The sequence below is a fragment of the Hypanus sabinus genome, chromosome 13 (assembly GCF_030144855.1).
Source record: "Hypanus sabinus isolate sHypSab1 chromosome 13, sHypSab1.hap1, whole genome shotgun sequence".
NCBI lineage: Eukaryota > Metazoa > Chordata > Chondrichthyes > Myliobatiformes > Dasyatidae > Hypanus > Hypanus sabinus.
In genome coordinates, this window is record NC_082718.1 from 62,675,163 (window position 1) to 62,701,981 (window position 26,819).

The 26,819-nt window shown below is 41.0% G+C and overlaps 1 protein-coding gene and 1 pseudogene across 18 annotated transcripts in view; one reads left to right on the plus strand and one right to left on the minus strand.

Annotated features, from left to right (window-relative positions):
• The window catches only part of nr2c1 (nuclear receptor subfamily 2, group C, member 1), a 139,167-nt gene extending 113,313 nt beyond the window's left edge, over positions 1-25,854 (minus strand). For 6 of the 18 annotated variants that reach the window (XM_059987794.1, XM_059987793.1, XM_059987779.1 and 3 more), the window contains exon 1: positions 5,866-5,985. The gene's annotated coding sequence lies outside the window, so the exon portion shown is untranslated. Of the gene's footprint in view, positions 1-4,046; positions 4,141-5,865; positions 5,986-11,967; positions 12,037-24,809; positions 25,347-25,716 lie in introns of those variants that run through there. The other 12 variants (XM_059987780.1, XM_059987790.1, XM_059987787.1 and 9 more) reach the window with 11 other exon arrangements.
• On the plus strand, positions 4,389-11,958 carry LOC132403936 (Y-box-binding protein 1-like; annotated as a pseudogene).
• Positions 25,855-26,819: the final 965 nt, after the last annotated feature.

Here is a 26,819-nt window from a genome sequence, read left to right on the forward strand (position 1 = left end):
TGTTCGCTAATAAAACAGTGAAACTGACTAGCCACATTCCACATTAACAATGTCCAGTAGGGTCTTGCAATCACAAGGACAGCGACTACGACAACCACTCACTGTTAGACTGCTCTGTGCACCGACGTCTCTCTGACGATCTGGATCAAGTCTAACTTCTTCAGTTTCTCCGCCAACGATCAACTTGCAGATGGGGTAGACCTGCAGTACTTAATTAAGTCCAAACATCCAGCAGGGTTTTGCAATCATAACAAATATGTTTAACGAAGACAATAATACCTTTGGTTGGCCCTGTAGAAACTACTGTGTCTGAGCACACCTCCATCATAATGGAAGTAGAGCAGACTAAAATCCAATCTTCTGTCATCCCAGAGTGTACATTATGCAATGATTTGAAGATTATAAAATCAATGACATTGTGAAACAATATTCTGGCATTTTACATACTTCAGTGAATAGAAGAATCTAGGCTACTATAAACAAGCATCCAATGTAAATTATAACCCAGTATAGTTCTCCAAGATTAAAGGATGAAAACTAGTATTTGACAGCATTCCACAGCAGTAATGAAGATACGCAGAAATCAGTAACCAGTGAATGATTTTCCCTAAACTGTTAAATAGTCAAGATTACCAACATCCTGAAACACTGTCCTATAGTCTTACTATTATTTTAAATTCAAGAACAATGCAAATTAAACAGTTCTTAATATTAGTCTAGTATTGATGCATAGCTTTTATCGCCCCAGTGGTGTCCATTAGTCACACAGTATAAAGTGTTAATTCTTTTTAACAGACTAATTGAAGGTCAAAGCTTTCAATAAAATGAACACAATAACCTCAAAAAGTCATTACATCATTCAAGAGCCATCTGGCCCACTGTTAAACCTTCAACCAATGCTTCTGCATAGTGGTGAGCTTATGGCATGCAATCCTGATGCAAAGACTTTTTTTGAAGATCAGAGGGGTGGCAGCCAAATATCGAAAGGAACATGGCACAGAATGTTGGGAGTGCAATAGGGTGGAGAAAGTGGGGCACAGTGTCTGTGGGGCCGGAAAGTAGGCCCAATGAAAATAAGAATTGGAGTTGATTTCTTATTGTCATGTGTACTGAGATACAATCAAAATAACTGCTTTGCAAGTCATCCATACAGACCATTTCAAAATATAGGTACATTGAGGTAATACACAAGAGAAAAAAAAGCAATAACACAGAATATAACGTTACAGTTTCTGAGAAAGGAAGGTAATAAGGTGCAAGAACCATGTTGAGGTAGATTCTGAGGTCAAGAGTTCATCTTTAACATGCAAGAGTCTGTTTTAGACCTATGATTATAGAACAAAGTTCAGGGCCTTAAAATTCTCAACACTAGATGGTTCTTGGATAGGCCACATTGCAAAGCAAAAGTACATGACTATCATGCACTAAAAACATTGAGTTGAGCATGTTGTGTTAATTGCATACATTAACTGTGGTTAATTGACAACCCTAATAAATATTTATACAGCTCTCTTAGCTTGGCAAAGTTTGACGGTGTATCACTAGAGTATTATTAAATAAGATTTAACCAAATCACATATGGGTATACAAGCACATGCAGATGGAAAGAACTGGTTCTCAGGATGTCTTAAGTACGGCAGAGGCAGGAAGTTGAAGTCAATGGAGACCCATGAGGTCAGAATGCTGTGGTTTTAAGAGCAGGTCAGAGGCTTGGCCTTCAGCTCCTGAAACAAGAATCTTTTCCAATATTTACAGGGCAGCTCAGGAGGGTGTTTGAATACCTGAACATTCATTCCATCAGTGTGCACCATCTGAAAACTGCAGTAATTTACCCGAGCTGCTCAGGCAACACTTGTCAATTTGCAACAGCAAGCTTTAGGAATATCATTAACCTTGTTGTCATTTATTCACCAAGCTGTCCATCACCACCTGGACTACACATCACCTCCTAAACTTCTTTACTGTAGCTATCCAGCTTCTCAACAAAACTCATTCAGGTCCCTTAACTGTCCCTGCACAACATCCGATAAATTGTCTTTCCTGCTCTCCCTGTTCTATGATAAGTGGGTCTGTCTATATGTTCACTTTATTTAAGTTTGATTACTGACATTTGTGCATATGCTAATTGGTGATTGCTCATGGCTATTCGCACAAAAATTGTTGGTTGCTATTGGGCTGTTTTGTTATGGTATTGTTCGGTTTTATGCTTGGCATGGAACCACTATCAATGCTAGTATGTTTCACATACTGGCAAAAAAGTGATTCTGATTCTTGAGGTCTATCACACACCACTCTAATAAGAAAATGCATTAGCATCCCTTCAACATAATTGCTGGTCAAACTCCTGACCCAATCATTTCCCAAAATTTGTCTGGCCAACACCATTCCCAATGCCCTCATAGGGGTGGGTAATACATCAAAGTTTTAAAGCACATTTATTCTCAAAGAATGTATGAATTATACAACCATGAAGTTAGTTTCCATATAGGCAGTGTCTCTTGGGGTCTGAGGAAGACTATACTGTGCAGGGTGGCAGTGTTTTTTTTAAATCAGGCCGAGTTGCGAGCTCGACATCAACCCAGGACAGATGGACAGCTCGGGGGCTGTCTGTCACTGGATTGAACTCAGGAACGTCTGTTCTCAAGTCTGGCGCTGATCTCACTGCGCCACCAGCCAACCTTTTGTTGCACAATTTCACCAGTGCATGAAAGATATTAAAGTGGAAAAAGCCTTGCACAGAGACGATCCCACTCTCTCGGCCTCAGAAGTCAGGATCCAGTGGCATGAAGAATCATTACGTCTGGCAACTTCCTTGACTGCATTGGATGGCTGCGTTCTCTTAAGTGCTCTGCCACACCCTACGCACTCCACAATGCACTGCTGCAACGTGTTCTCAGCCATTGAACCCCCAGGGTTTCCTTGCCTGATCCACCAAAGCAGGTTTTGCATGCTGGGATGAGCAAATTCCTATTTAACCAAGGGTTTCAGACCCATCAGCTACCCTCACCTGGTTCAGCCGGCCTGTCGAAGCCGCTGTCGCATGCAAACAGCTACGAGGAGCCACAGGTGAGAGCTGGGCATTGGTGGGGACCAATAGATGATGAGCCACTCCAAGGAGTGTGACAAAGCCCCCCATTGTATAATATGGGACTACTTTATGTTAAAGTAACACATTATTGAGCATGCTCTATTAGGCACGTATTGATATGTATATATGTGTTCAGTTCGAGTCCCTGTTATCTTAGCTCCAGTCTCCAGTGTTTTTATTTATAGTTTTGTTGTGTATCCAGTCACATACACAAATTGGCAACAAAGTTAATGAACCTACGTCGTATCAGAACACTGTTTTAATTGATAAGGCACTTGGAAGAAGAGAGCGAGGCCGCAAATCCGAAAAGGGAACAGAAGCAAAGCAACGGATGGGAAGCGTCCAAGCGAGACCACAGTTGGCGCTGACCCTAGGGACTGAGGGGCTGCCTGCCTCAGGAGGGAGATAAAAAGGAGTGAGACATGCGTCTCAACAGAAAGGGCTCGGGATGCTGGGGAAAAAAGGTCACTTGAGTAAAGCAAAACATGCAGTAACTGCCAGGGGCTGGTCAAAAAGAAAATAAGGGGGAAATGGGCTAAATTAACGTAACAAGGATGGCGTTAATTGAAACCATTACAGCATTTGATAATGGCATTGAAGACTGGGCTACTGAGGCTACGTCCACACTACACTGGATAAATCCGTAACCGAAGCTTTTTCTCGTTTTTACCCTTCGCCCACACTAAAACAGCGTTTTCGTCCCCCGAAACCGGAGCTTTTCAGAAACGCTCTCCAAAGTGTGTATTTTTGAAAATGCCAGACTGGCCGGATCAGTGTGGATGGGGTAACCAGAGACTTCTGAAAATGCTGTCAGACGGCAGGGCATTATTTCATTGTTTTCTTGAACGCAACCTAACAATTTCAGAACAGACAGCAACAAAACTGACGCCAGAAGAGTAAGAAATGTACTCACCAAATACTTTGGCCCATAACTTACTGAATAAATAAGTATACTCACATTGCCCTGTTTTCTGTCCTTGCTCGTATGAAGGTGGTTTACCTATTTATGCAAGTACTCTTCTGACAACAGGTATGAACAGCCTAATGTAACACTGTATGGAAATACAAGATAACACTGATGCAGACATGTTTTATACATTTAACAACGTGCTTTATTAATGCAACAGAGTTAGCCAGTTTTTCAATCTTCGTCGTCAGCCGGGTCAATCTGTCCGTGAACTCCCTGTCGGTTGCCTCCGTATGCTCCAGTATTTGTTTTTTTTTTACTTTTAAGTTCCCCTGCGCGAAAGCCAACAGCTGTCCGTCGTTTAAGTTTTTCTAATCTGTAACTACACAAATGTGCACTTTTATGGCGAGATTCAACACCAAACATGTTGTTTGTTTTCAGTAGATGTGTCCTGAGCATGCACAGGAGGAGGAGATTCGCCAAAATCTCCATTTCAATGTGGATAGAGATATTTTTTTAAATGCATAGTGTGGTCACCTATCACTTTTACGTGAAACCGGCATTTTCAAAATTATCCGGTCTAATGTGGACGTAGCCTTACATTGAAAGAATAGAATTATATTGTGATGCTAATGAGGACAAGAAAGCCCATGTATCACTTAGCATAATGGGTGTGAAAACATATGGCCTATTACGGAGCTTGTTAACACTTAAAAAGCTAGCTGACAAAATGTTCAAGCAAATAGTAGACACCCTCCAACAGCATTTAAACCCCAAACCACTGGTCATTACTGAAAGATTTAAATTTTACCATTGGAGTCAGAGCAAAAAAGAAAGTATTTCTGAATATTGTGCAAATTATCAGAACATTGTCAATTTGGAACTGGTCTATCAGAAGCATTGAGGGATAGGTTAGTGTGTGGCATGTACTGTGAAACCACCCAAAAGAAGCTTCTGTGTGGAAAAAGACCTTACATTCAAGAAGGTGCTATACATCTAACTATCATTAGAAACAGCCGCACAAGGTGTTTCAGAGATGCAACAAAAATCTCTGGAATATGCTACGAATAAAATGTCACTGCACAGAAATGAAGGAAAAAAATGTTACCGTTATGGGAACAGGTCACATGACCCTGATGGCTGTTGGCTTAAAGACAACGACTGCTGAAACTGTGGCAAACAGGGTCACACTGGCAGCGTATGTGAAGTTAGTAAACAGCAGGAAAAGGGCAAAATACAGAGAAACAAGAAACCCCAAGAAGGAAAGTACAACAAGGTACACAAAATGAAAGAAGGCAGTTCTGAAGGAAGCAGTCTGATGAAAACTACTCAGACGAAAGTGAATTGTCTTGTCTGCAACTTCACAGTGTGAAAGAGACAGATATTGCCAATAAGCAGGATGTGAAGACTACCTGGAAGTAAAAGAGCAGATGTACCAGGAGAAATTGACATCTCTCTAAAGACAGCAACAGCAGTTCCAGGAAGGCACTTTGCAGGAGTCTCAGAAAAGGATGAAGAAACTAGATCAACAATACAAGGAAGGAATGCGAAATACAGAGCTTTTTCTGCAATTGGAGACAGAAAAAGTGGAAAGGAATATTAGAGAGAAGAAATAAGCGGAGAGCACACTGGCCCGAGCCACAACCACCTCACGCAGCCAGTCAACACCATGAGTGAGGCCAAGACGGAGCAGCAACAGCCAGACAAACCCAAATCCCCTGGGGAGAAGAAAGTCATCGCAACAAAGGTTCTTGGAACAGTAAAGTGGTTCAATGTACAAAATGGATATGGACTCATCAACAAGAATGATACAAAGGAAGATGTGTTTGTACATCAGACTGCTATAGAAAAGAATAACCCATGGAAGTACCTCCGCAGTGTTGGAGATGGTGAAACTGTGGAGTTCGACGCAGTGGAAGGCGAAAAGGGTGGGCAGCAGCAAACGCAACTGGTCCCGGAGGAGTTCCAGTCCAAGGAAGCCGATATGCTGTGGACAGAAATCATTATCATCACTGCAACCCTCGCTGGCGAGGACCAACACGTAATAACCAACGGAACTTTGAAGGTGAGAGAAAGGAGATGGAGCAGAGACAGCAGCAGATAGAGAAAACCAAGATAATCAAAATCAGCAACATCGCCCTCCTTACAGAAGACAGCGTTACCCACCTTACTTTGTTTGTCGTCACTATGGTCGCCGCCCACAATATAGCAACCAGCCTCAAGGAGAAATTACTGAGGGTGGTGAAATAAAGGAAAACCAGGTGGCTGGGGAAGAAGGTAAACCCAACAGAGGACAAAATCAATTCCATTCAAACAGGACAGCTTTCGGACAAGGTAAATTTTGAAGCAATCATTTCCTCCATTGAGAATCATACACTTAATCTGTTGCAGGAAAGTTTCTTTTGCACATGCATATTTTGAATCCTCAGCCAATGTGTCTTGCTTTTCACAAAGAAATAGGGAAACAGCATCTAAACAGAGAGAATTCTGGGAACAAACTGTAAGGTTTCTATTGTATTTTCACATTTGTGCTGGATGTGCATCTAAAAGAATTCTCCCTCTAGCCAGACAGATAGCACTGCAAGTTATCCTTAATATGAGCAAAACTGTATTTCAACAGCAGCTTAAGAGCAATGGAATGAACAACAGGATTCCGAGCAACTGCTGCACCAAATGGTAAAAGATTACTGGTAAAGTATTGATTTTTCTGTGTGAGTCATGGGATTGTCCGATTTTTGAATAACTAGGAGAGACAGCAGATCACCAACCACTTCTTTTGTTGGTGGCAAGTCATCTTTAAAGCAGACCATGGAAACTCCCTGTGCTCAGAGGTCAACTTTTCATGACTTGTATATGGAAATCTGTATTAAAACAAACAAGTTTATTGACAGATGTTACTCAGAGGGGCAGAGAAGACCTCCCCAGAGAGCTGAGTTATAATTGTCGTTATTATGTTACTTTGCTATAATTTCATATTATTAAGTTACTAATTAAACAGTGAGTGGGCATTTGTTTATTAAGGGTACACATACAATATGTTTAACGTAAAAACAGGTGATACACTTTTTAAATTAAAGGAGAGGAGTGTACCATATAGCCTATTGTATAATATGGGACTACTTTATGTCATAGTAACACATTGTTGAGCATGCGCTATTAGGTGCGTATTGATATATCTCAATATGTGTTCAGTTCGGGTTCCATAAGTAAAAACCCCCGTTATCTTAACTCCAATCTCTAGTGTTTTTAATTATAGTTTTGTTGTGTAACCGGTCACAAACAGAACAGGCAGCCACAAAGCAAGAAACCAGAATGAACACAATTAAAAAATAAAATAAAGACAAACACCTGATTGGCAGAAAAAGGGGGGAAAAACACAAATGATGTAATAGAAGCAAGCAAGAACATTCCGAACCAAAATAAGTCCTTAGATCTGAACACCAGAGCAGCCTAAAGTAGGCCCAAGGCCTCAGTATCAGTTCATCATATTAATGGGCACAGAGCACAGCAGCTGGGGGTAGTCTTCATAGCCTCAGTGACGTAGAGAGAGGAGTGAGCATTGCAGGACAGCAAGTGAAATCAGCTCACGCCTCCGATCCTATCTATCTGAGTCAGTGTTTAAATTGTCCAAACAGCTTATCATACCTCACACTAGGATCCAGGCACGCTTCAAGGAAAGGCTCCCGGCCTAGACCACGTTGCTCAGCAACTCACTCCAGGCCCAGTTTCATTGCCCAGCCCAAAGCCACTATCTCCAAATCTGTTCACCAGATTCAACACCTAGAGTTATCCATCTTCACACCTGGGCCAGTTGTATGGGCATCAAAATTCCTCTGCCTAGACTTCTGACCAAATGACACACTCCATTTGTGTTGATTTTGCAATGTACCAGCAAGGCTTATCCTTCATATTCGTTTCACCTTTGCCTGCCTCTTCATTGCCAACTTAACACCTTTTCTGAAGTAAATTGTGTATCTGTAATGTTAAATTTCTAGCATTTTGAATGACCAGAAAGCTATCGCATGTACTCGGTAGCACCATCTTAAACCAGAATGCCAGACTTCCCAGTGACACCCATTCTTAAAAAAAGTAAGTAGCAGCCTCACAGGTAGCTTTGGAGGTTAAGAGATATGGGGCCATGGAATATCGTTAAAACAAAAATATTTTGAAAAAGCGATGCCCTGTGGACCATTAGATGACCAAAACAATGTAAGTCAGAGTAAATTTAGGATTAGGTTGAGGAATTTTTTCTTTAGACACTCTTGTAATGCTATTCCCAACAGTTACCTTTACTCTTCACCCCTTTTTACCCAATTCTCTTACAATTATTAAAAGACACAAACAACTACATTCCCCGTTCCACACCAGTCTTCTCAAATTTGCAATTCAGAGGCATTATCTTTTCTCAACATCCTCTTCTGGTGTAGCTAAATGAAATTAATGCACAAAGCATTAAGCAAAGAGGCAAGAAAAAGAGACCCATTTTTAACCAGGAATAAGCTACAACATTATAGCATTTTAACACAAAACCAATATTTGCCAATTATTAAAATAGTAAGCTAGTTTTAAAAATATTTCAATAATGCTTATAGTTTTAATACCAGTCATTATATTGTTTACTCCTCCATATGGAATACTGCACAAGCAAACTTCAGTGTATTTCAACGGCAAATTGAAAATTCAGATGACAGCAAATAATCCATAAAAACACAGAAAATCATAATCTTTTCAGCCCTTGAAGTAAAATACACCATTCAATAGAATTGTAGCTGATGTTCCATTTAAATGCCATGATCCCATTCTTTCCCGATACATTTGATGCCACTGTATCTAAAAAAAAATCTACTGCTTAAACATATTCAGTGATGTGGTCAATTTTCTATGTTTCAATAAGTTCTACACTCAATCTTCTAAATGACTATGACTGCAGACCTACTTGACCCAATCAGTACTCGTATGTCAGCGCTGCCATCACAAGAGCTGTCTGGTCTATCTTATATCCATATCCCTGGGGTGTGAAATACTCCTGAGCTACTTTGGATCTTAAGCTAAGGCACTGTTGAGTAAGTCAAAGGCTGCAAACAGTAACTATTTAAATTCAAAAGAGACAACAGGAAAATTAACTTTCTAATTAAGTACAGTATTCCATTCTTAACTGATAATTTATAATTGCTGGGACATGTAAAATTGTCTATTAATTTGAAATGAGCAATATAAATATGAACCAAATTCAACCAAAATGAAATTCAATGTGAGCATTTGAGTTACCCAAGCCGGAATTAAAAGTATTTCAGAATGAAGTAGCACAGGAGGATACTCAGCTGATCACTCCAGCTCTCAGGGATCTCCCTTCCCAGCAAGTATTTGCTTTGAGTGTTTCTCTATGGTATTTGCTTGTATTACCCATTCAGCCAGTGCATTCTGCATTAAAACTTAGTTTCCGCCTAAAATTCCTTCATTTTTACTTGAAAATTATTAATACCCTTTTAACACAACTGCTCTTACCACATTACCAAGCTTCTTTGTCCCTGACACTCTCGGGCGTAACACTTCTCCAAGTGTGGAGATGCCCAAAACCAAATACATTAATCAGCTCAATGTGTTATAATGGTTCGGCAAAACATTAATGCTTTAAACACATATTTTCTTTGGTAATGCTAAAAATTGCATATGATGTAGCCTCCTCTGCATGGGCGAGACCAATTACTGACTGGGTGACTGATTTATTGAGCACCTGCGCTCTGGAGCTCCCATTGCCAGCCTTTTAATTTCCCCTCCCATTCTCACACTCAGACGACTGTACTCGCCTCCTCTACTGCCAGGATAGCGAAACACAATCTAGAACAACAACTCATACTCCACCTGGGCAGTTTTCCACACAAGAACATGAACACAATTCTGAATTCAGGTAACCACCTCCCCCTCTGTATTTCACTCTCCTTTTGATTATAACCATATAACAATCACAGCACGGAAACAGGCCATCTTGGCCCTCCTAGTCCGTGCCGAACCCTTAATCTCACCTAGTCCCACCTACCCGCACTCAGCCCATAACCCTCCACTCCTTTCCTGTCCATATACCTATCCAATTTTACCTGAAATGACACAACTGAACTGGCCTCTACTACTTCTACAGGAAGCTCATTCCACACAGCTATCACTCTTTGAGTAAAGAAATACCCCCTCGTGTTTCCCTTAAACTTCTGCCCCCTAACTCTCAAATCATGTCCTCTAGATTGAATCTCCCCTACTCTCAATGGAAACAGCCTGTTCACGTCAACTCTATCTATCCCTCTCAAAATTTTAAATACCTCGATCAAATCCCCCCTCAACCTTCTACGCTCCAATGAATAGAGACCTAACTTGTTCAACCTTTCTCTGTAACTTAATTGCTGAAACCCAGGTAACATCCTAGTAAATCGTCTCTGCACTCTCTCTAATTTATTGATAACTTTCCTATAATTCGGTGAATATCTTTCCTATAATTCGGTGAATTATTCCTACACACAAACCTAAACCCCTCTCCCTCAGACCTCTATCGCCTTGTTTCTTCTCCACCTATTCTGTCCACCCACACAATCATCCTACTGATTCCCCTTCACCCAGTGTTCCATCTGCCCATTCTACTTACCTCTTTGGTTGCATGTTCCACCTTCCTTTCCTACCAGAATTCAAGATCTGCAGCCTTTTGTTGCCTCCACACATCCCCTCTTGGCCTCTGTCCTTCCCTCCTGCATCTGACTCCATCTGCCAATCCACCTAATCCATTCACTTTATCTCCCCTCTATTCTTTCACTCCAGATCAAAACCCTTGACCCAAAATGTCTCCCGTCCATTTCCCTCTACAGATGCTGCCTGATTTAATGAACACCCCCAGTAGTTTGTTTGTTTTTGCTGAAAATTGCATGTTTGTTTGAAAAAGCCTGCTCAACTAATTCAGGTAGTTTCAAGGATTTGGATACATCCCCAGGTCTCACTATTCCTTGGTCCTTCAATATTGAACCATTTGTTTTGCATTGTCAATTTGTCGTGTGTTTGCTTATTTCCCTACAACAAAATAGCTAACACTCATTGTTTTATGTCATCTACAATCTAAAATAGAGCAGCGATTTTAACACTGGCCCTGCATGAAAAATATTCACCACTAATTTTTGCATTCTAGCTAATTTTATATACACACCTTCACAATCCCAACAGGTTTTAATTTCACAATCAAGCCTTGTAAGAAAACAATATTACATATCTCTATTCCAATTGCTTCTCCATAGACCTCACAATTAGAAGTCGATGTCCAGCAAACCGAAATGGGACAATATAAAGAGACATCTGATATGCCCATCCATTATCTTAAGAGGAAACACCAGAGCAATCCTTGAGCCCCAACACCAGTACCTATCCAGGAACTTCCAATCTAAGCTCCCAATGAAATAGAATCACTGACTTAAATAATGTTAAATTTATTGCTTTGCAGGAGCAATACAGTGTAAAGACATAAAATTGCTATAAATGACAAAAAAAATAGTACAAAAAGAATAAGGGAGTGTTCATGGACCACTCGGAAAGCTGATGACAGAGGGAAAAAGCTGCTTCTGAATTGTTGAGAAGCAATTCAGGCTCCTGTACTTCCTTATGGTAGTAACAAGAATAGGGTATATCAAGGACACAAGAGAGTCTTTGATGAAGGATGCCACCTTCTTACGATATTGCCTCTTGAAAATGCCCTTGATGGTGGGTGGTTGTGCCCATGATGGAGCTGGCTGAGTCTACAATCCTCTGCAGCATCTTGCAGTTCTATGCATCGGAAGCTTCATACAAGGCTGTGATTCAACCAGTCAGAATGCTCTCTACCAAATGTCCTCAAACTCCTAATAAGGTATAGCTCCTGGTGTATCTTCTTTGTGATTGGAACAATACATTGGGCTGAAGACAGATACCCTAAAATGTTGATGCCCTGGAACTTAAAGCTACTCACCCTTTCCACTCGATGACTGGTGTGTGTTCTCCCAACTTCTTCCTGAAGTCCACAATCAATTCCTCAGTCCTGTTGACATTGAATGTGATATAACACTCAATCAGCCTATCTATCTTATATCTGTATGCTTCCTTGTTACCATCTGAGATTCTATCAACAAAAGAGGTGGCAGTGATGAATTTATAGATGGTGGTAAAGATGAGCACAGCACATAGTCATGAGCATAGAGAGTGTGTAACAGTGGGCTAAGCACACATATTTGAGGCACATCTTCATTGACTGTTGATGTTGTGGCCCAGAATTAAGGGTCAGGTTTAGGTTTAGGGACAAGAATAAGGGAGTTAGAAGTCAGGGGTATTAAATGAAGAGTCAGGGGCTCATGATCCAGGTTAGAGCATTCTGTGTCTAAGGTTGGTGATCCTCAGGTTGGCAAATGCCAGAATAGAGACCTATACAGGTAACGTCCTAGGTCAGAGGATTATACAGGTGGAAGTCATGAGGACCAGTTATAAAACCAGGTCACCAGGATTAGAGGCCTGGGCAAATCTGGAAGTCAAGGCCCAAAGGTCAAACCTATGATAAGTCCTGGGAACTACAAAGTCTGAAGGGCAAAGGTCAAAGTCCAAGAGTTCAGCAAGTCTGGAGGTGCAGTGTCTATAAAAAGTATTCACTCCCTCCACCACCCCACCAGAGGTTTTCATGTTTTATTGTTATACAACATTGAATCACGGTGGATTTAATTTGGCTTTTGTTTTACACCAATCAACACAAAAATAATCTTTCATGTCGAAGTGAAAACATCTCTCTACAAATTGTCTCTATAGAGCCACTAAGTATCAGAATACAGTTAAGACAATCATTAAGAAATATGGCATAGCTGTAAATCTGCCTCCTTGAGCAGGCCATCATCAAAAACTGAGTGACTATGCAAGAAGTGGACCAGTGAAAGAGCCCACCAAGAGGCCTATGACAACTCTGGAGTTACCAGCTTCAGTAGCTGACATGGGAGAGACTGTACATACAACCATTGTTGCCTGGTTGCTTCACCAGTTGCAGCTTTATGGGTGAGCGCAAAGAGAAAGCTAATGTTGAAAAAACTCATGAAATCTCAGCTAGAATTTACCAGAGACTTTGAAGTCAGCTGGAAGAAGATTCTATAGTTTGATAGAACCAAAATTTAGCTTTTTCAGACTAAGTGCTATCTTTGGCATAATCATCAAAAACACACCATCCCCACCATGAAGCATGGTGGTGGCTGCATCATGCTGTGGGGATGCTTCACTGAAGGTAGAGGGCAAAATACAGGGAAACCCTGGAGGGAAACCTGATGCAGTCTGCAAAAGAACTGCGACTTGGGAGAAAACTTGTTTTCCAGCAAGATAATGACCCCAAGCATAAAGCCAAAGCTACACAGTTAATGCCCTGGAGTGGCCGAGTCAGAGACCAGACCTCAATCCAATTGAGAACTCATGGATGGACTGGAAGAGGGCTGTTCACTCACAGTCCCCATGCAATCTGACAGAGCTCGAGCAGTATTGTAAAAGAAGGATGGGGAAAAATTGCAGTCCAGACGTGCAAAGCTGATAGAGACCTATCCACACAGACTCAAGGCTGTAATTGCTGCCAAAGGTGCATCTATAAATACTGACTTGAAGGGGGTGAATAATTACACACTCAATTATGTTGCATTTAATAAGTACAATAAACTTAGACCAATTTGTAGAAATTTGTTTTCACTTTAACATGAGGAAGAGTCTTTTCTGTTGATAAGTGTCAAAAAAGCCAAATTAAATATACTGTGACTTAATGTTGTAAAAAAAAATAAAACACAAAATTCCAAGGGTGGGGGGTGAATATTTTCTATAGGTACTGTAGAAGCCTGAAATTGTCAAGTGCAGGGGTAGGGGCCCATAAGTCAAAGCCTCTGGGTCAGCTTGTCTAGAGACTGAGGGTTGTATATTTGCCAGTCTGGGCCAGGGATTGGTGGTTGGAGGCCTGTTGTCTGGGAGTCAGAGACTGGAGGCCCAAAGGCAGTCTGTCCTGGGGGTTGAAGGCCAGTCTGTGTGTGAGAGTACGTGGGTGGGTGGAAGGGTGAGAAAGGCGTTTGTTTTGATGTTGTTAATACTTGTGTTGTTCTGCAGAACATTATAGGTACGTTATGTTGGCGGCAGCATATCATTGGGTGTGTTAGCTGTTAATGCAAACGACACCTTTTACTGCTTGTTTCAAAGTACACGTGATAAATAAATCTGAATCTCATTGTTGGCAAGGAGGTGTCATTACTGATCCGTACTGACCTTGGTCTCCCAATAAGGAGCTAGAGAATCTAGTTACAGAGAGAGGTTTAAAGGCCCAGGTTTTGAAGGTTTGTGATGACTGAGGGGATTGTGATGTTGAATGCAGAACTGTAATTAATAAACAGTGTGATCTTTCTGTCCTACTGTTTCTGGAAACTCATGTTGCACTAATAGTTGATGCAGTCTAATGGGCAACATGATTCCCATGAAGTTCCCTAGTTCCCAGGGTAGGTGGTTGTCTGATCAGCTGTGCCAATATAAACTTGGTGCCAACATAACAACGCTCTTCCCCCCCCCCCCCCCCATTCACAAGGGAAATTGAGAAAGTTAAGTTTCTACATTGTCTGTAGTAATACTTAGGACACTATCACACCATGAACACAGGAAAACACAATAGCGAGTGACAGGATGCCCTAAGGTTAACAGTCTTCACCCTGATTGGGTCCAGGTCTAATGCGGCAGAGAAGAAAATACAGGTGGGAGTAAAATACAAAATGTGTTTGTATAGCCAGTGGAATATAACTGAAAAGAGAACCCAAGTTAGAAAAAGGTGAATTAGGCAAGAGAGGGGGCATGTGTCAGAATGCAAGAGAAGTAGATCTCTATTCTCAATAAGTCAATGTGAATCCACATCTTTTGGCTTCTTGCATTTTTCAGTTCTCCTATCAAAACATACACACAGCAGTGTACTTGATTTACTTTTTATCATCTTGAAGCTCCTTCACAAATTTCAAATCATCCAGTCAACTTTCTAAAACAATAAACTGTTGAGCCTGAATGAAGCCAATGCACATTTTCAGTTTTTTTTTAAATATATAATTTCTGTCAATAGTTTCATGATACTTAGTACATGCAAACCTGTCGCCAACAATTCAAAGCGTTTCAGTAATATGCCAATTAGTTTAACAGTATTTACATAGCATTTCATCTACCTATACTGCATAGACAAATTAACTGTTTATATTCAAGTACCTTCCATTTTTAAAAAAACAAGAATATTTAGCCAACTATTTTTCTTCAGGTAAAAAGCAAAATGGTGGAAGCTGCTAAATTAAATCAAAAAATTTTCCATCTCTTAGCAGAATATAGTAGCAGCTCCTCAGCTCCAATGGGAGTTTAAAAAATGAACTTTGTCTTTTCAAAATACAGAAAATCCATGAACATCTTCAAAATCCATTTCTAAGTACACAATTATTATACACCAACAATCCTAGACAATTTAACAATTCTACTGTGCAATTCTTAAGTGATAAATTCATCATCAACCAAGAATATAACAGGAATATTTCCAGGTTTCCAGATACTGACAATATCAAAGCAAACTTTGAAAATATGTGGAAATTCTATGTCTTGTATGAGTGCATCTTACAGTCAGTTATAACCATCTAACTCAATTATTTGTTCCTCGTTAGCATCATTTAAAATAAAACATTACAAAACAAAAAAATGGACTTTGCAAAAGGTAAAAAGGATGCTATTAACAGACAAGTTTAATAACCCAGATCAATAACACCATTAACAATTTGACTTAGAAAGAGAAAAAAAATCACAAAAGTCTTTGAGAATCTTTCTGTGGTGCGTAATTAAGAAAGAACTTCTCCAATGCATTGGGTACTGCATGTGCAAAAGTACACCAATTCAAAGAAGCATGCTGTCAATTTCCGTGTATCTGTCCAAGTAGGATAGAGGGATGGCCGAGTAAGAAATGGAATGGGGAAGAAAATAACTGAAAAATAAACAATATTCCTACACCTCATCTCTTTTGTAGCTCTACAAAATCTTAGAGCAGAAGAGACTTTAGGCAGAGGAAACTGCTTCATCTGACACATCAGAATCTCAACCCATTTTCTCAATAAAGTAATTAAGTGTGGTAGCAGTTATAACACAAGCATCAATGAGATAATAACCAACTAATCATTTTTATTTACTTTAAAGGAGCTGGCAAAGTCAACATTTACTCCTGATTACATCTTGAGAAGGTCGCATGACACAACTAATCCTTCTGCTCTGAGCTTGGAAGGCATGGTTACCTTGGAGAGGAACTGCACTGGAACTTGTCAATGAAACATAATGCAGCCAATGTGCACTGGGGAAGACCAACTATTTAAGGAGATGTTTGAAAAGAAAGCAAACCTAATACTGTCAATTTTCAATTTTGTTGCAGCTGCAATCAAAACAAGTAAACAAAGACTCTTCAATCAGATTTCCATTTTGTGCCTTGCAGGAGGAGTGCCAAGTAATACATAGCATTACTAGCATCAGTCCCAGAGTTGCTGCTGTAACAATTTTTTTGGCTGATCCAATTAAATATCTAATTGGAAGTGACTCTGAGGAAGTTGATAGTGAGAACCCAGTCCACAGAATCTTAAAAGTAGACGGTTACAATCTTAGAGATACTCATTTTGTAGGACATGTGTGCTGGACATTACTTCTCACTCATCAACCTACTTCTAAATGTCATTTAAAATCTTGGGGCTAAAGACGTAGGCTACCAAACTGAAGAGTTAAGAACTTGTGTGCGATGAATGAACACTCCCACTTTTGACATGATGTGAAGAATGCCACTGAAGTAGTTGGTTGTATCTACGGCACTTCACTGAGGACCTTCTACAGTGATGTCTTATTTTTCCTGATATTGGTTGAGCAATAAAAGCTGTCTGAAATAATGGAGAATTCATACCTTCCCCCTCTTCATAACCATGGATATTGTATGTTTGCTTGTGGAGGCAACAAAATCTGGCAGCAATTCTGACACTGCAGTTTACCTTTGATAATACAATTGGCTATCAGCTTAGTTTATGCACTCAAGTTGGACTTGATTCCTCAACTCTCTTTCCCAATAGTGACAATGCCATTGAATCCCAAGCTTTATGAAAAAAATTGAAATTCAGCCAATACTCAAAGTTTCAGAAATAATTTTAAATCACCTGTTACTGGAGACCCAACTTTTGTTTGGTTAATCCATAATTTGATTTTATCAACCCAACTGAAGTAAACAGGATCATGATGCTGGAAAATGAGATCTATGAACCTGAATACAAGAGCTCTAAACTCACAGATTAAGTTAAATGAAAGTTATGAATGTTCTTGATTCCATGTTGTAGACACATTCAGCCAACAGGTCCATTCAGTTTTTCAACTAAATGCTTGTCACCTACTCCTCTGCACTCACACATAGACCCCTTCCCAACCCCCCCCCCCACCCTGTCCATCCACTGTCAGCAAACTTCACATTCCCATCACTTCCTTCAAAATTCCTCCTAATTTAAATTTGCACCCTTGACTTCAGAGCTCACAAGCGGAAAATTGATCCCTATCCACCCTACTGAAGATTTACAAAAATGTTATCTCATTGTAGTGGGATCACCCAGTACATATGTTTATTGGCATTGGTTTTGTAGGGAAACGTTCTGAGGTTAGGATTAGATATTGCATGCATGATGACAGTAATGACAAAAAACTAGCCAGGTCACAGTTAAGATTTTTAATGTGATTGGGGCTTGCTCTGCTCCACCGGCCAAGTTATGAGAACACAAATTCTTACAGAAAGCCATTCTGATGCAGCAGCTGACTCTCCACTTTAACCAATAATGGTCTGGATCCAACCAGTTAAGTGTTATCTTTATTCTGAAGTCAGTGATAAGGGCGGTTCGCCTCAAACCACAAATTCTGGTTCACAATCTGGCGCTAGGTGGCAGTTTTCTGTATATGTTGGGGCTCCTCAATGAGAAAAAAAAGTGCTCTGCTTTCATCAGCACATTCTTTCACTATCTTGATAAAGCTTGTTTTTTTAAGAAACTGTGTCCTCAAAAATTTTTTTTCAAGTGAGCACCACACAAATATTATATTAATACGCAAGTGCCTTCAATACCTGCTCAAATTAAACATCTGAGCTCAGTTTTATTTACAAAACTGTAATCTTACTCAAAATGACAGCTGAAGATATGCCTTATAAACAATCAAGTATGTTTTATTCACAGGAATAAATGCAGTTGAAGAGCCAAGGAAATCACATGTTGGCCAAATAGTGCAAGGCATGCAATGTATTTGAGATGTAGGTGGGAAGGGATTGGACAAGAAGACACAGGATGGAGTCAGGGTACAAGGAGACCATTAAGATCCGCAGAGATTGTCAAGAGCACCAAATTTCTTGGTGTTCACCTGGCAGGGAATCTCACCTGGTCTCTCAACACCAGCTCCATAGCCAAGAAAGCCCAGCAGCGTCTCTACTTTCTGTGAAGGCTGAGGAAAGTCCATCTCCCACCCTCCCCATCCTCACCACATTCTACAGAGGATGCATCGAGACTATCCTGAGCAGCTGCATTACTGCCTGGTTCAGAAATTGCACCATCTCAGATCACAAGACCCTGCAGCGGATACTGAGGTCAGCTGAGAAGATCATCAGGGTCTCTCTTCCTGCCATTACAGACATTTACACCACATGCTGCATCCACAAAGCTAACAGCATTATGAAGGACCCCACGCACCCCTCATACAAACTCTTCTCCCTCCTGCCATCTGGCAAAAGTTACCAAAGCATTTGGGCTCTCACGACCAGACTGTGTAACAGTTTCTTCCTCCAAGCCATCAGACTCCTCAATTCCCACAGTCTAGTCAGACACCAACTCACACACACACACTCAACTGAACACCACTCCACTCCCTTTGCAATTTTTGCTCATTTCTTTCTCAATTCTTCCTAAACATTGTTTACATTTACATTATTTATCATTATATTGTAATTTGCCCTTTACTGTGCCTATTCTCTTGTTTATTATTGTACTGCCTTGCACTGTTTTGTGCACTTTATGTAGTCCAGTATAGGTCTGAAGTCTAATGCAGTTTTGTGTTGTTTCACATAGCACTATGGTCCTGGAGGAACACTGTTTCATTTTTACTATGTACTGTACCAGTGGTTATGGTTGAAATGACAATAAAAGCAACTTGACAAGTTTGGTGGGGCAGGAGCAGGCAGATACAATGCACCCAACAGGTCAATGCTGTCTGTGGATTGTAGGTTGAGATAGAGGCTGTGGGGGTGGGGTGGGAAAATCCCTAATGTAATGAGATGTTTCAAGGTTTTAAAGATGTGCAAGACTGTTGAAATTAGTGGAGTTCTGATCAAGAGGTTGGTAAGAGAATGTACCCTAGATTGGTCAGATGTTATGTAAAGTGTTACCAACAATACTGAGTGCCACAATAGCATACAGTTAGCATGACTACAACTCACAGCATTAGTTTGGAATTCAATTTTGGCAGCATTCTGCAAGGAGTCTCTGAACGTCCTTCCTGTAGAATGTGTGGGTTTTCCCCAGGTGATCCTGTTTCTTCTCTCAGCCCAAAGATGTTTCAGTTTGGTTAAATAGACATTGTAAATATTTCCTTAACTAGGTTGGGGCTAATTGGGATTGTGGATTGCTGAAAGCAATGAGCTGAAAGGGCCTACTCTACGCAGTATCACTAAATAAATAGACAGATAAATAAATAAATAGATAAATAACATTAACACAACATGAACATCTCCTCATTCATCACTTGCCTTCTGGCAGGGCCATTCAGCTCCAAAGAGTAATTATCACAAACAGTAAGTGATAAAGGAACAGCAGTAAAATTGAAATCACGGAAATTTCCCACTACCTTGTGTTACTGCCCTCCATTATCTACACTACACTGCTTCAAGGAGTTCCAAGGTAGTGGACTAACCCCAAATATGTTCAACTGCATCAATAACCTTCACTCTATCACAGAAGACCAGAAGTATAATAGGTTGAAGTGTGGTTCAGTTTGTAAATATGGATAACACCATTCACCACTATTCTGAACTGATACTATGACTTACAGACTCACTTTCAAGGACCCTTTACAACTCGTGTTCTCAATATTATTTTTATTTGCAGTTTCTTATTTTACACATTGGTTGTTTGTTGGTCTTTATGTATAGTTTTCAAAAAATTCTAATTTTTTTCTGTAAATGCTTGTAAGAAACTGAATCTCAAGGTGGTATTTGGTGACATATGTATGTTGATAACAAATTTACTTTGAACATTCAGACAAGAAGCCGACAGCATCTAACCTGGTTAGATTGGTAGCAAATATTCACAACAGGAATGTAAAGGAATAACCAAATTAAATCACTCACATTCAATTTTGATCAGAAACTTATTTACACCAGCCACAATTACCTATCAGAATGAAAGCTTATGAAACCTTTCCAACACTGACAAAGCACAAATAGATTTTGATAGTTCGAATGAAGGTGGCACCAGTGAAAAATGCAATCAACAGCTACATCCTGCTGACAGTTCACAAAACTACTCCTTTATACTACTACTGTCAAATGATTCCATTACTAAGTTGCATCCCATTGGAACTTGTAAGTTACATTTTGATGGCATGCTTTGGGGATGATTGAGCAACCTGGCGCTTTACTGTCTCCAAGGGAGTTCAGTGAAGTTTGGTGTGAAGTGTGTGACCTGGGAACAGGGCATAAGTCCAAGATCATCTCCATTGCTTCTCCCTGATTGAGGCATTGGCCAAGGTTGAAGTCAATGAAAACGAGAGCAGAGGATGGGTGAGTGTTTGGCATCATCTGTTTGCCTCTGATCAGTCTTCCTCTCCCTCTTGCTAGATCCCGTCAGAGGAAAGTGAAGGAGCCTTGGGATCTACAATGCCAAGATTGATCAGCAAGGCTGTGCATTCATTTTGGAGGACTTTGAGATTCTTGCTGCATACTTTTTTGCTGTTTTTGAGTTGTTTGACTGGGACAATAGGTGTGGACTGGAATAGCCCTGTGGCCTGTATTGGCTAGCAGCGTGGCACTAAACTAAACTGAATAATTCTGGATTCATTTGAAGTCTCATATTCAAGGTGTTGTTTACTTGCTTTTTGCCATTTGTGTAATTTGTTCCTGCACCACCCCCCCCACCCGCATGTTGTGTGTTTGACGTTTACTTGAATGTGTTCCACAGTATTTCTTTGTTTTGTGGCTGTCTGCAGGAGAGTCAATCTCAAGAGTTGTATTCTGTATACATACTTTGATAATAAATGTATTTTGAATCTTTGGTATAATACTCCCCACTTGCCTGGATGAATACAGCTCAAAAACCATGCTTTATACCATCAAGTTATAAACTTTAAAACAGCACCCCATTCACCACCTTGAACATGCACTGCATGTGAATTGGCACACCATACCTAACATACTCTCACATGATACAGTATAGGTCAAGGGTCGGCAACCCACGGCTCTTGGACCTCTGTGCTGCGGCTCCCCGTAGTTTGTTAGTTTTTGAAATGTAATTCGAAATTTGAAGATTATGGTGATCTTGTACAATCTAAAAACGTTGTGGAGACCCCATTTCCTGGCACATCCGAACCGGCTCACAATTAGCCACCGTTCCGGCTAAGGGAGATAGCCTACGGGGGTTTGTGAGTACGTGTCTTTTGGAGCATCCGCGCCCACGGGGACGGGTTGAGGGAGGCTTTAAATCAAGGCTGTTTAGTTCGAATAAAGTTACCTTTGACTGCAGTGTCTTTATTTTAGCGCTGCGTGTAGCGCTACACCGCTACAACGTGTTTTTTATTGCTATTAATATACATCACCACTGCCAATGCCTGACACCCGCCAGTGCGCGCTTTCTTTTAATTTTTCATCCAAGGTAGGCTACCTATGTATGGAGTAACCTTCAACCCAACGTCTTTTTTTCGGAGTTCAAAATGTTTTTGTTGCATGCAGAAATGTAATTTCGTTTTCTCTGCAGGAGTTCATCAATTTCATAAATGCAACACATTATAGTTAGTTTATACATAGCATAAAGGCAAAAAAAAACCGTTGTATGCAGTGTTATTTCATTTTAAATGTCAAACGGGTTTTGTGGCTCCCAGTGTTTTCTTTTCTGTGGGAAATGGGTCCATATTGGCTCTTTCAGTGGTAAACGTTGCCGACTCCTGGTATAGGTAATTACCCTGGCTTTACGACAGCCTCTGCAATATAGATGACTGGTAATACTTAAATCATGCACATTAAAACACCACCACCTGCAAGTCACTGGATTAAAATTCTGAAAGTTATTGCAAATAGCAATATTCTGCCATATCAACAGCAACAACATCATCAGTTTCACACAGGCACGAAAGGCCAGGAAATGAATACTGGCCTTGACAATGGCAGCATTGTATCACAACTTATTAACCAAAATCTAAAAATGCTCATCTTCAACTGAAGAAATACAAATCACAAATAAAAGTTCAGGAACTGCTGCTCCCCTACTGCCTTGATGCATCACATTGGCCTTCCCAATTCTTCACCACCACTATTTCCACAGTTAAAAACATTATTCCTTAACTACCTTGGTTTCATTTTAGACCCCAAGAGGAGCTCTCAGAAATGCACTGGTTCATTCAATTCATATTTACTATGTTATCCAAATCCTTACCCCTCTTAATTGAGTTACTGATGAAATCCTCTACCACATTCTTGGCACATCAGGACTTCATACTTCTCTAGAAGCCACCCATTTTCCTCCAACTTCCTCCCAAATTCTGCTGTCTGTAAGTGTAGTTCACACCCAGTTTTATTCACCCTTCACTCATCTTTGGAAATTTCCAATGGTTTCCCAACCAACAACATTTGGAATTTATTTTATGGCTTCCCATTCCTCCAAACTCATTTCAACAAGTTCCATCTGCAGCTCTCCAAGGTCGTTTTATTCCTACAGCTCTGCCTCTTATACAATCTAATTTTAAATAATCCTTTCACTGGTATTGTTATATAGCTCCTGTGACTGATATTTGGAAATACATTCTTCAAATCCTTTTGCTCCTGTCCTAATTAAAATGTTACGTTTTAGTTGTGCTTTTGGTTATTTATCCTAGTGAAGACATCAAAGATAGGAATAATGGATGTATGACTGGATATGGGATGATCAGTAGCACTGTTCCCTCTAAACAGCGAGGGTATATGGCCAAGCAGAAACTATTGCTTCTGTGCACATAGACTTTACTGCCACACAGCTGGAATTTTCTTAACATTTAAGCATTTAAAGTAACAGTCAGCCAAAGTTTATAAAGTGTGGAAAATGAAAACCCTACAAGAATGTAAACTACAACACCAAACAGTAACTTCTGTGGACAAGATAGGACTTGATAATATACTGGAAGTGGAGACAGAAATAGTCTTTGTACTGGAGGTGATGAAGCTCCAGCACCTAAACAAGTTAATGACAAAGCAAGGTGCAACACAAGTTTGCCTGCTGAAGAGCATGGAAAAACAGTATGGAAAAGCCAAACATTTCCATGTTGTCAAATCAAAAGAATGTGAAATGGTGTCCTAATCTGAATTTGAACTTGAAAAGAGATCACCTCAGACAGATCAATAATGAGCATGGAAGTCAACAGTTGGAATTCTTTGCAAATTCTAGCAGAGATGAATATATTTTTGTGACTTCATCAGAGTTAAATGCAAGTGACAGAACAGCTGCACATTTTCTGAATGATCAATACTTTACTGCTGCAACCTCCACATATCCTGCAGCTGACAAGCTGCATTTTCAAACACCTCGCTGGAGTTTATATTCTGCTGCTCTGGAAACACCACTGTGCATATGATTACATGGAGCACAAACTTTTAACCCAGCCAAAGACAAAATGTGGAAAGTGTTGATGGCAGAACCCACACCTATCAAAACATTTAAATGTATATAAGGAAGTTCGCAAAGCATCCGTAGTCATTAAAGCTGATGCACAGACATTGTGTTGTTCCATAGATGGGAGTATCATTAAGCGTTTGCCATTCCCAATTCTAAATTTCTGTACAGCATTATTTACCTGAAACACATACATAAATATGCTTTTTCTACTTAAGATGCAGTAAATAAAGATCCAGTTATCACTGTACCCTTCATAAACAATTATACATTAATAAGATATTGAAGCCTTGGTTGTTGTGACATCCACTGTATTGTAGAATTGGGTGGTGCATATTTAAGGCTACTGTATTCAAATATACACAGAGCATGGCAACAAATGATTAGGCAAAACTGATCAATGCTGGTGCTTTGACGAAACGAGCCTCTGACCAATCACCTCCAACCAGCCACTCATCTCTTCAGCAAGCCTCTCCTTGGACATTTCTAAGCTGTTTAAAGAACAATGTAGCAGCAGGTTCCACATATCAGTGCACATAAACATTCCTCATTAATTGTAAATTTGGTTTGTTAGGGATGCTATCTTGATTAGTAAACCATGCTCAGTGAAAATAGACCTACTCATCACTATCAAACGTCATTTTTTTCCTTTTTCTCCTTTGCACAGATAACAGCTATGCTCAATTCTGGCAAATCTTCTGCAACGCTTTAAAATATACCCTGTAGCATAAAGGCAATTGGGATCAGTGTCGTAGCACAGTAAGATGCCATTCATGCCTGTCTGCTCTCTATTAATCCCACTCCATGCTCTGACCCCAAAGTCCTAAAATGTTCTTTTCACATCACACCGCATCGTTCTCAAAAACAAAACATTAAGACACACGGACACTATTTCCATTACCGTTTATAGTAACAAAAAAGCTTTTCATGCTGTCTTGTGGGCAAATGTCCAACGTCCAGGTTGCAATTGCTCCCTACTCTCAGCTGCTGCATTTGACATCACCAGGCTGCGGTTCGCCGAGTGATATTCTCAAATTAGCCATTGTTTTATTTCCAAATGTTATAGATTTGACGGCCCATTTTGGGAGGGATTCCGAGTTTTCAAACTCAGGAGAGAGAGAGAATTCCCTGCGGTACGAGAGGGCACACCCTCTGCGTTCGGAAACAAATCCAGCCCGCTGACTGCGCCAGAGAAGGCCGCGGGTGCAATCGGTCGGCAGAGGCTGGAGCCGAGCTCAGCAACCTACCGGACCTTAACGGCGGGGCCCGCAGTGACAGCCGACCCATTCGAGCAGGGGACGGGTGTGGAAGGACAGTCAGGGGGCGCTGGGCCCGAGAGTTGCAACATCGGGTCCGGCCGGAGGTTCGCCTCTCCCACCCCCCGCCCCCTGCCCGGGGTCGAGGAGGCGGCGGCCGGGCAGGCGACGGGGAGCCGAGGCTGCGGCTGCTCTGGGTGAAAGGTCATGGAGAGGGGGTGAACCGCTGTCGTCAGATATGCAAAAGCAGCGGCCGCACGGCGCTGCCGAAAAGTCTCCGCCGGCGGGAGCGTGGGACGGAGGACTCTCGCCTCCTACCCAACCGCCTGCTCCTCCACTGCCAGCCAAGACCAAGCGCGCTGGGGCCCAAGGCCCAGTCCCTTCCCTTCAAAGCTGCCTTGGCTCGCAATCGTGGGGCCTGGGTTCGGCGGGGCGGCGCCGGGCCTGAGATGGCGGTGGTTCGGCGGCTGTTGCCGTCGCCGAGATGGGGAGAACGGGGGTGCGACCACCAATCTGACGGGACGGTTCAAGTGGCGTATCCGCCCTTCTTACCTGAAGCGTTATTTTCAAACGGGCGGAAAAGCCCCGAACGTTTCCCCCCCGTTTCTCGACTTCACCACGGGTCAGAGTTCGTGACCTCTCCCTCGCTTCGAGAGCCGGCGCATGCGTACTAATGCCCAACGAGGACGCCGATGCGCAAAATGGCGACGCAGCTAGTTTATGGGGCTTGGACGGGTGCCAAAGCCAAATTTCTAGCTCTTCCTGTGCTGGAAAGGTATTTTTTTCGATTGTCACTGTCGTTTTCAAGTGGCTGGGTGCCGATGAATAACGTCTTGGTAATGCTGTGGTGGGGTCAGCAGCAGCGAGGCACAAGCGGGGCAGCTGATGGCGTTTCAAGGAGCTTCATTTTCAGTTCGCCCATTTTCTACAGGCCCAGAGCCGGGAGATTCCCCTCCCCCCCCCACTAACAGTGAGGCTCACTCCCTGCTCTTCTTACATTCATCTCAAGATAAATTATTCATTTCTACCAGGAGTTTAGCTGTGGAAAAATAACCCTGAAAAGGGACAAATGAAATAGCTGACATAACAATTTGAAATTAAGAAAGTAAAAATCTGAAATTAAAATAGTGAAGCAAAATTAGCAAGTAAAATATAAGAAATGCTTTTGAAAAGTGAGTATCTTTCCTGTTTCCAAATTGCTCAAAAATCTTTATTTATTATCACTTAACAGTATAAGGTCAAAATTTTCTCTATATTGTAACCCCCCCCCCCCCACTAGTTTGTGGGCAAAGTTCGAGGTAAAATGTATTATCACAGTACATACAACTTTGAGATTCGTTTTGTTGTATGCAGTACAGAAAAGAAATAGAACCAATGAAACACTTCACTCAACAGGATGAACAAAAAAAAGCAATTTGCAAAGGACAACAAACTGCAAATACAAAAAAGTAATAAATGTCAAGAACATGAGATAAAGCATTCTTGAAAGTATTGTGGGAACAATTCAGTGATGTTGAGTGAAGTTATCCTCTTTGGTTCAAGAGCCTGCTGGTTGAGGGGTAATAACTTTCTGAATCTGCTGGTGTGAATCTTGAGGCCCATATACCATCTTCCTCATGGCAGCAGTGAGACAAGAGCATGACCTGAGTGGTAGG